Raw genomic sequence first — 9888 nt, forward strand, 5'->3', positions numbered from 1 at the left:
TCCATGACAGGACCGTGGGGATTTGGAAATTGTCCAATTGTCCACAGGCATCCAGAATCAGGTGTTTTATTGAGCCAAAATTATATAAAGATGTGGCACAGTTTTATAAATGTAACATACTTGAACTCATTTTTACCAATCTGCCAGCTGCAGATGCTTCTGTCCACGAAAGTACCAGTAAGGGTGACCACCGCACAGTCCTTGTGAAGACCAACACCCGCCTTCATTGAGAATAGCCTCCATCGTGTTGTGTGGCACTTTCACGAGACTAACTGGGACAGACTTACAACCAATCTCACAACTCATGACTGGGCATCCATGAAGGACTGTGGGCCATCAACAGCAGCAGAATTGTGCTCCAGCCCCGACACGACCATTATCATCAAACCAGGGAATCAACACTAGTTCAATGGAGAATTCAGGAGGTCGTACCAGGAGCAGCACCAGTCATTCATCAAGATGAGGTATTCCTGCATTCCTGATGAAGGGTTTTTGCCCGAAAGGTCAATTTTACTGCTCCTCGGATGCTGCCTGAACTGCTGTGCTTTTCCAGCACCACTCTAATCTAGACTCTGGTTTCCAGCATCTGCAGTCATTGTTTTTACCAAGATGAGGTATTTACCTGGTGAAACCACCAAACATGACTACTCGCATAGCAAGCAGCACAAGCAGCAATTGACAGACAGTATTAGACAACACACAACCAATGGATCAGGTCTAAGCTCTGCAGCCCTGTCACATCCAGTCATGAGTACTGGTAGACGATTAAACATCTCACTGGATGAGCGGGCTCCACACAAATATCCCCACCCTCAATGATGGAAGAGTCCAACACATCAGGGCAAAAGATAAGGCTGAAGCTTTTGCAGAAATCCTCAGCTAGAAGTCCTGAGTGGATGATCCATCTTGGCCTCCTCCAGTGGTCCTCAGCATTAAAGATAACCATCTTCAGTCAATTTGATTCACTCCACGTGTTATCAAGAAATGGGTGGAGGCACTGGGTACTGCAAAGGCTATGGACCCTGACAACATTCTGGTAATAATACTGAAGACTTGTGCTCCAGAACTTGTCACTTCCCTAGCCAAGCTGTTCCAGGAAAGCTATAACACTAGCATCTGCCCGACAATGTGGATAATTGCCCAACAATGTCCTATACATAAAAAGCAGGACAAATCCAAGCTAGCCAGTTACCGCCCCATCAGCCTCCTCTCGGTCATTAGCGAAGTGAGGGAATGTGTCATCAACAGCACCTGCTCAGCAATAACCTGCTCAGTGATGCCCAGTTTGGGTTCCACCAGGGTCACTCAGCTCCTGGCTTCATTACAGATTGGTTCAAACGTGGACAAAAGAGTTGAATTAGGGATGAGCAATAAATGCTGGCCTTGGGCAACTGGGGATAAGCAACTAATCCTGGCCAGCCAGTGATGCTCACATTACACAAAATGAATAATTTTTTAAAAACACTTGTCAAGTTATAGGTAAACCTCAACATGTGATTGAACCAGCATCCTTAATTCCTCTCTCAGTTTTTGAGGAACCATTCAGTCGTGCACAGGTGTGTCAAGTAGTGAGTATAATGGAGGAGGGGATGAGAAAAAGCATGAGATCCAAAGGCAATTGGACAATTTCCAAAGTGAACTTCCTCCTATGAGGTGAACAAATTCAGAGATATTATAGAATTCAGACACTGTATTTTTGCATCTGGAGGAAGATCAACAGAGGGACAGAGTGAGATTGCTCAGAGAATACAAAGAAGTTTGTCTGAGGAGTGGTTGGAGCCAGTATTCAGTCTGTACTTGATGGAGTTTGGAAGGATGAGGGACAATCTCAGTGAAACATACTGTATACTGAGAGGCCTGGATAGAGTAGACATGGAGAAGATGTTTCCACTTGGCAGAGAGACTGAGGGCACAGCTTCAGAGTGAAGGGACCATCCTTTGGAACTGAGATGAGGAGGAGATTTTTCATCCAGAGAGTGGTTAATCTGTGGATTAATCATTGCTGCAGAATGCTGTGGAGGCCAAGTCATTGAGTGTATTTAAGACAGAGATAGATGGATTCTTGATTGGTAAAGGGATCAAGGGTAATGGAGAAAAGGCAGGAGATTGGGGTTGACAAACAAATCAATTATGATCGAATGGCAGGGCAGACGTGATGGGCTGAATGGCCTAACTCTACACTGATACATGGTCTTTAGAAGATACACTTAGGTGTCCCAGATTAATCGAACATGATGTGGATGTAGGTTATTCAGACCCAGTAAAACAAAATCCATTTTGATTAAAACCAGAGAAATAAGTCAAAGTAACAAATGAAGCTCAATTCATGTTGGAGAATCAATTGATTGAATTGTCAGCGTAATTGGAGTTCTCTTGTGTAGGATTGAGCAAAAGTCACTATCATCTAAAACCCTGGATTTTTTGTAAAAAATGGCTGCCTGGAACTATTGTTCTGCCTGGAATTCCAGTTCACACTTCAACTCTGAAAGGGACACCAACCAGAACACAATCTCTTGACTAAAACTAACTTTTACAACCTCGGCCTACTAACACACACTACCAACAAGCAGCTTTAGAACCAACAACTACAGAGGCTGAACAGAGAAGCTGAATCCAGACACCAAACCAAGAGCATCATCGTAACAAAGGACACCCGAGAGCGGGAACACCAACCAAACGCTATCTGAACAAGAGCTTCCAGACACAGGCCTGTTCTGAATAAACACAGAGATTCTTTTGCCCTGAAACACCTGTCTATTGCCTTCTTAATTTCACAGTTTTAAATCAGCCCATTTGTGGAACCAGGGATCTGGGGATGATTCAAACCACCTAAAAATCAGCAAATTACTGATCACAAACAAGAGAGGGTCCCCTGATTGAACTGTTAAGAGTAGTTGGAGTTCTCTTGTTTGGTGACTCAGCCAGATGTTTCAATTCGATTCTGTGTACACTATAGGAAAGTGAATGTAGTCACAAAGATGGATTTGTAACCTATTCCCAGGTCAGAAGATTGCATTGAAATGGTGGGTAGTGTGTCATTCCTATTGAAAATTGATTTGATGAAAGTATATTGACAAGTATCGCTGACAAAAGCTGACAAGGAAATTTCTGCCTTTGCTGCATTCTGGATCTTTGTACACAAAGGAAAACTCAAATCCATTTGAAACATGTTGGGACGTCAGGGTATAGACTGAGGGCAGAACTGAAGAAAATTAGTTTTATTCGGGAAATGGTTTTGGAAAATTTATGGGATTAAAGTTTGATAAATCCGCAGGGACCAATAACCTACATTTCAGATTACTTCAGGAATTGCCCAAAAATTTTGGGAACATTGGTGTTCAAGATTCTATTGATTCTGGAACTTTCCCAGTGACTGGAGAGTTGCGAATGTAACATCACTGTTTAAAATGGGAGGGAGAGAGAAAAGTGGGCAACCTGGACCAGTCAGCCTGGCATTGGTATTGGGAAAAATAGTCAAGTTCGTTGTGAAAGATTTAATCACTGGGCACGTGGAAGACAGTGATAGGATTAGACAGAGTCAGCATGGTTTGTGGAAAGGGAAATCATGCAGAACAAATTGACTGGAATTGTTCGAGGATGGAATGAGCAGATTTGACAAGGGGGAGCCAACGGATGTGGTTTATCTGGAACCTTCAGAAGGCTTTTAAACAGTCCCACAGTAGAAATTAGCGAGTAAAAGTAAGACTCAATGGACTGGGGCAGTGTACTGACATGGATAGAGAAGTGGTTGGCAGGCTGGAAACAAAGAGTAAAAAAAAACAGACCTTTTCAGAAAAAGGTCTGTTTTTTTTACTCTTTGTTTCCAGCCTGCCAACCACTTCTCTATTCATGTCAGTAATGTTCATATTTGTTCATGGTTTAGATGAGGGAACTTAAGAGTAATATCTCCAATTTGCAGATGACACAAAGCTGGGTGGGAGGGGGAGCAGTGAAGAAGATGCAGAGATGCCTGTGTCCGTGTATACCAGTCACTGAAAGTCAGCGTGTAGGTGCAGCAGGCAGTGCAGAAGGTAAATGATATGTTACCTTTATAGTGAGAGAATTTGCGTACAGGAACAGGGATGTCTTGCTGTAATTGTATGGGGCCTTAGTGAGTCCACTCCTGAATATTCAAACCAAAACTGGTTCAGTGACAGGAGACAGAGGGTGGAGGCAGAAATTTGTTTATGTGACTGGGCCCAGTGTGCAGTGGGATACCACAGGGATCAGTGCTGGGTCCCTTATTGTTCAGGATGTATTGAAACAATGAAGATGAGAATGTGAGAGGTGAGGGGTGGGGGTGAGTGGATGATGACTGAGTTTTTGGATGACACGAGGTTTGGCAGATGGTTGACAATGAGGAAGAAGGTCTTGGGTGACACGAGGATCTAACTGGATTGGTCAGATGGGCAGATCAGAGTCAGATGGAACTTACCCCTGATAAATGTGAGGTGATGAACTTTGGACAATGTAACAGGTGAATAAAGTATTGATGAAATCATATGGGACACTTGCCTTTATCATTTCAGGTATAGATGAGAAGACCAGGGAAGATATGTTGGAGCTATTCAGAATTTTTGTTAGGCCACAGCTGGAGTACTGTGTGCAGTTCTGGTCACCACGCAATCGGAAGGATGGGATTGTATTGGAGGGGGTGCAGAGAATAGTCACCAGGATGTTGCTTGGGATGAAGCATTTCAGCGATGAAGAGAGGCTGGATAAACTCGGGTTGTTTTCTTTGAAGCAGAGAAGGTTGAGAGGACCTGATAGAGGTGTAAACGGCTATGAGGGGAATGGACACAATGAATAGAAAGCAGTTGTTCCTCTTCTTCGGAGTTGGCACACATTCACTGTGAAAGACAGGAGCTTCATAGGGGATTTGAAGAGGAGATTTTCACCCAGAGGGTGGTGGGGGTCTGGTTTGCATTGTCTGGGCTGGTAGTTGAGGAGGACTTTTAAAAGTACTTGGATTAACCCTTGAAATATCATAACATTTAAAGCTATGGGCCTTGTGTTGGAAATTTGGATGAATGCAGGTTTACTGTAGTTTGGATGGTACAGGTACAATGGGTCGAAGGGCCTCTTCTGTACTGTGCGATTTTACGATTGTATTGTGTGCAGTTTTGGTCTACTTATCTGAGGAAAGATGTTCTGGCTGTGGAGGGAGGGCAGCGAAGGTTTACCAGGCTGACTCCTGGGATGACAGCAATTAGACTTAGATCTGATGAGAAACTGGACCAGTTAGGATTATATTCACTGGAGGTTAGAAGATTATGGGGAGTCACACTGAAAACTCTAGAATCCTAACAGGACAAGACAGGATGTTCCTGATGACGAAGGAGTCCAGAATCAAGGATTAAAGTTTAAGGATACGGGAAAGGACATTTAGAGCTGAGATGGAGAGAAATATTTTCATTCTACAGGAAGCCTGTAGACGTTTCTGTCACTGAAAGCAGTTCAGCTCAAACCACTGAATGTTTTCCAGAAAGGGCACAATACAGTTCTTAGAATGAAAGGGATCAAAGGTTATGGGGATGAAGCAGGAACAGGCAGCTGAGTTGGATGATCAGCCATGATCATATTGAATGGCAGAACAGGCTCGAAGGGCTGAATGGCCTATTCCTGCTCCGAGTTTCACTGTTTGAGAGATTGTTCATCAACGTGGAACCATATTGAATAAGAGAAAAAACATTTGCCTTGGGTTAGGAATTAGTTTGGAGATAGGAGACAGAGTGAGGGAATAATGTGTGTGTCCTCAAATGAGCAAGAGGTGAATAGTGGTGTGCCCAGGGATCCGTCCTGGGACTTTAGCATTTCATAATATTTCTGAATGACTTGGATGAAGGAATAGAGAGCCATATATCCAAGATTGCTGACCACACTGAGTGAGGCAGCTAGGAGGAGGTTACAGAGATGGGGAGGGTCGATGGACAGGGAGGGACTTCAGAACAAGGACGAGAATTTGAAAATCGAGGTGTTATTGGACCGGAGCCAATGTCGCTCAGTGAGGACAGTGGGGGATGGGGATGGGATTTGTTGCGAGTTCGGATTCGGGCAGCAGAGTTTTGGTGTGAGCTGAAGTTTACAGAGGGCAGTGGCTGTGATGTGGCCCAAGACAACATTAGAATGGTCATGTTTGGAGTCCCAAAGCAACGAGTGGGACTTTCAGTGAGTGATCTCTGTGCTGTGGAGGATTTGGGGCTCAGATCAGCCTCAAAGATGAGGCCAAGATTTTAAGGAATCTGGTATGAAATAAAAGCCGAAAAAGCTGCAGATGCTGCAAATGAGGAACAAAAACAGAAATTGCTGGAAAAGCTCGGCAGGTCTGGCACCATCTGTGGAGAGAAAGCAGAGTTAAAATTTTGGGACGTGAACCTTCTCAGAACTGTTCTGAGGAAGGGTCACTCGACCTGAAAGGTTAACTCTGATTTCTTTCCCCAGATGCTGCCAGACCTGCTGAGGTATTCTGTTTTTGTAAAGAGTCTGGTTGAGCAGCAGACAGTGCTCAGGGAGAGGGATGGAGGTTGTACCGGGACCTGAAGGGGATGGCTTTGATCTTCCCAATGTGTTTCCCAGTGAGCCTGGCTACTCAGTCCTGACTGCTCTTAGCTGCTGTGATTGTCACTGATTGGACACTTATTATTAGAGATTCTGACCACAGCAGAAAGCCCCAGTGTAAAAAATAACTGCAAAGGCTGTCAGATCGCAAGGTTGAAACTTCACCAAGTGAGGAAGTGAAAGAAGGAGCTCGGAGCAGCTGCACATTTGTTACTGAGATGGGAGAAAACTGTGAACTGTCTGCACTCCCTGGAATCTGACAGCACATAAGAACATTAAAACCAGGAGCAGGAGCAGGCTCTCTGGCCTCTTGGGCTGCTCTGCCATTCAGTAAGATCATGGCTGATCTTTTCATGGCATCAGCTCCCCCTTATCCACCTTTTCACCAAAACCCTTGATTCATTTACTGTTCAAAAAATTACCTAAATCAGCTTTAAAAACATTTACTGAGGAAACCTCAACGACTTCGCTGGGCAGGGAATTCCATAGATTCACCACCCTCTGGGTGAAGAAGTTCCTTCTCTATTTAGTCCTAAACCTGCACCCCCCCCCCCCCGCACCTGTGGTGTCTGTGAGTGATCCAATTATTCCCACTGCCCCCTCTCTCCCCATAACCCAGCAAATCTTTCCTTTCAGCTCGATCTCCAGCTGCCTCTTGTTGACTTGGGTCCACAGCAGAGACTGTCCCTAACCTGGGCTCCAAGCTGGCATCTCATTCATTCATTGGGAGGCAAACTGCCTGGGCTGGGAAATGGAGCTCAGGACCCTGAACATTCCCTCTCCCCTCCTGAGGGACATTTGATGCTGAGGTTTAATTCTATGGAACTTTACAATATATGCCTACAATACACACTTCTCCATTCTGTGTGTAAAAGGCTGGAGCCTGCCAGCAGGATATTCAACTGCAGGAGCCGTCATCAATTTGACCAATTCTGACCACACCCACTCTCCGTAAACTTTCAACTAATTACTAAAATCAAATCTGTCAATCTCCTCCTTGGTATGAGACAGGGAAGGGGCCATTTCATTCCAGACAATTTGGAATTTATGGAGCACAGATGGAGTAAGCTGAGAGAGGACATCAGAATGTTGGAGTTTGGAGGTGGGATGAGCAGGAATAAGAGTTTCTGTGGTCAAGGGGCTGATGTAGTGCAGAGACAAACAATGTAGTGGAGATTGAAATAAGAGACCTAGGTGATGGAGAGGAAGTGGGGTTTGAAGCTCCAATACTGGAGGGTCCAGTGGGAAAGAAGCTCAGGCTTATTGCTGTCCATTGGACATTCCAGTGGGATGGAGGCCCATGTTTCCTGATCTCTGTTGGAGGTTCCAATTGAGTCCCATGGAATTGGAATGTTGGCATTTCTTGCAGCAATTGGAATCTTGGTATTTATTATAAAAGGACTGAATTACAGAAATAAAGAAATATTGTGACAATTCTATTAGGCATTGGTGAGACCACATCTGAAGCATTGTGTCCAGTTGTGGTCTCCTTACTTGGTGAAGGATATGGTGGCACTGGATTCAGTTCAGAGGATGTTCACCAGACTGATTCCCCGGATGAAAGGGCTGCCATATGAGGAATGGTTGAATAGCTAGGGCTTGTACTCACTGGAATTCAGTTGTATGAAGGGGAGATCTGAGTGAAGTATATAAGATGCTAAAGGAGATTGATAGGGCAAGCATTGAACAGATGTACTCTCTTGTGGGCCAGTCTCGAACAAGAGGTCATAGACATAGAGTGAGAGGAGGTATGTTTAAAACTGAGATGAGGAGAAACTACAGGTGACAGAGTGGTGCAGTGGTGAGCACTGCTGCCTCACAGTGCCAGGGCCCCAGGTTCGACTCCACCCTCAGGCAACTGCATGGAGTTTGCACATTCTCCCCCTGTCTGTGTGAGCTTCATCTGTGTGCTCTGATTTCCTCCCACAGTCTAATGATGTACACGTTCAGAGGATTGGCCATGCTAATTTACCCATAGTGTCCAGGAAAGTGTAGGTTAGATTCATTAGTCATGGGAAATATAGGGTTACAGGGAAAAGGTTCCAGAATGGCTCTGGGTGGAATGCTCTTTGAAGGGTTGGTGTGGACTTATTGGGCTGAATGGCCTGGTTTCATACTGTATGGAATCTGTTCCATTCCAACTACTTCTCGCAGAAGGTTGCGAATCTGTGGATGTCAGTGCGCACCATCATCTCCACCCCCCCTCCCCACTCCCCCCCCCTCCCCACCCCCTTCCTCAAGCACAGTGGAGGCAGAATCAATCAACAGATTCAAGAAAGAAACAGATATCTTTCTGATGAAAAGCAGGATAGAGGGCAATAGGTAGCCGTCTGGAAAGTGGAGAGGAGGTTAAGTTCAGCCATGATCATGTTAAATAGGAAACGGGTTTGATTACCTATTCCTGCTCCTCATTCCGAAGTTCAATCTTGCAATGAGATCCTTGTTTACTGGTCTGTATTGGAGGATCCATTCACAAAGAGTCACATCTTTACTGGTCTGTATTGGAGGAGCCAGTTTGAAGCTCGTCTATATTTACTGGTCTGCACTGGAGAGTTCAAAGAAATGGAGGCCTTTCTCTCCTGGTTTCTATTGGAGGGCCCAGTAGGAATAAGGTCCATGTTAACTAGGCTCTGCTCGAGTATTCAGTGGGAAATAGATCCATATTTACTGGTCTCCATTGGAGGCTCCAGCGGCAAAGATGCCTATGTTTAATGGTCTCTACTGGAGAGTTCTGTGGGAATGAATTCCATGCTTACTGGTCTCCACTGGACAGTCCAGTGGGACATGGATACTGTAGTGAGTGTGGGGCTCATTTCCTTTCTGTAGTAACTGTGTGATGGTCCAATCCTCATACCAATAAAACTGGAGCTTGACCATGGAAGGGAAAGGTGAGGGGAAAGGATTGGAACATGTTGTGAATGGATAGGATGGGTCAATGGGTCAGATCCTGTCCTATCCCTCCAGGTCATACTGATGGCCTGAGGATCTCCTCCCTCTGCTGGGCTTTCATGGAATGAGGTTTGTGTCCAAACCAGTCCCCAGGAAGAATGGGCCAACAGCACAGAATTGCCCTTCATTTGACAAGAATCTGACCGTCTTCCTGAGAGAGGCCAAACCCTGGTCAATGTGGGAAATGGGCCTTTATTCCAGGAGTAGACATACTCCTGGTGTCAAGGGTTAACATCCATTAGATTTGGAGGAGATATAACCTGTATTTAACTTTTACCACTTGGGACCTTGTTGGAAAGGCAGAGAGTGTGCGTGTGTGTGTGTGAGAGAGAGAGAGAGAGAGAGAGAATGTTGACGAGAGAGACATAGAAGGGCAGGGTG

The sequence above is a fragment of the Hemiscyllium ocellatum genome, chromosome 9, assembly GCF_020745735.1.
Source record: "Hemiscyllium ocellatum isolate sHemOce1 chromosome 9, sHemOce1.pat.X.cur, whole genome shotgun sequence".
In the NCBI taxonomy this organism is placed as follows: domain Eukaryota; kingdom Metazoa; phylum Chordata; class Chondrichthyes; order Orectolobiformes; family Hemiscylliidae; genus Hemiscyllium; species Hemiscyllium ocellatum.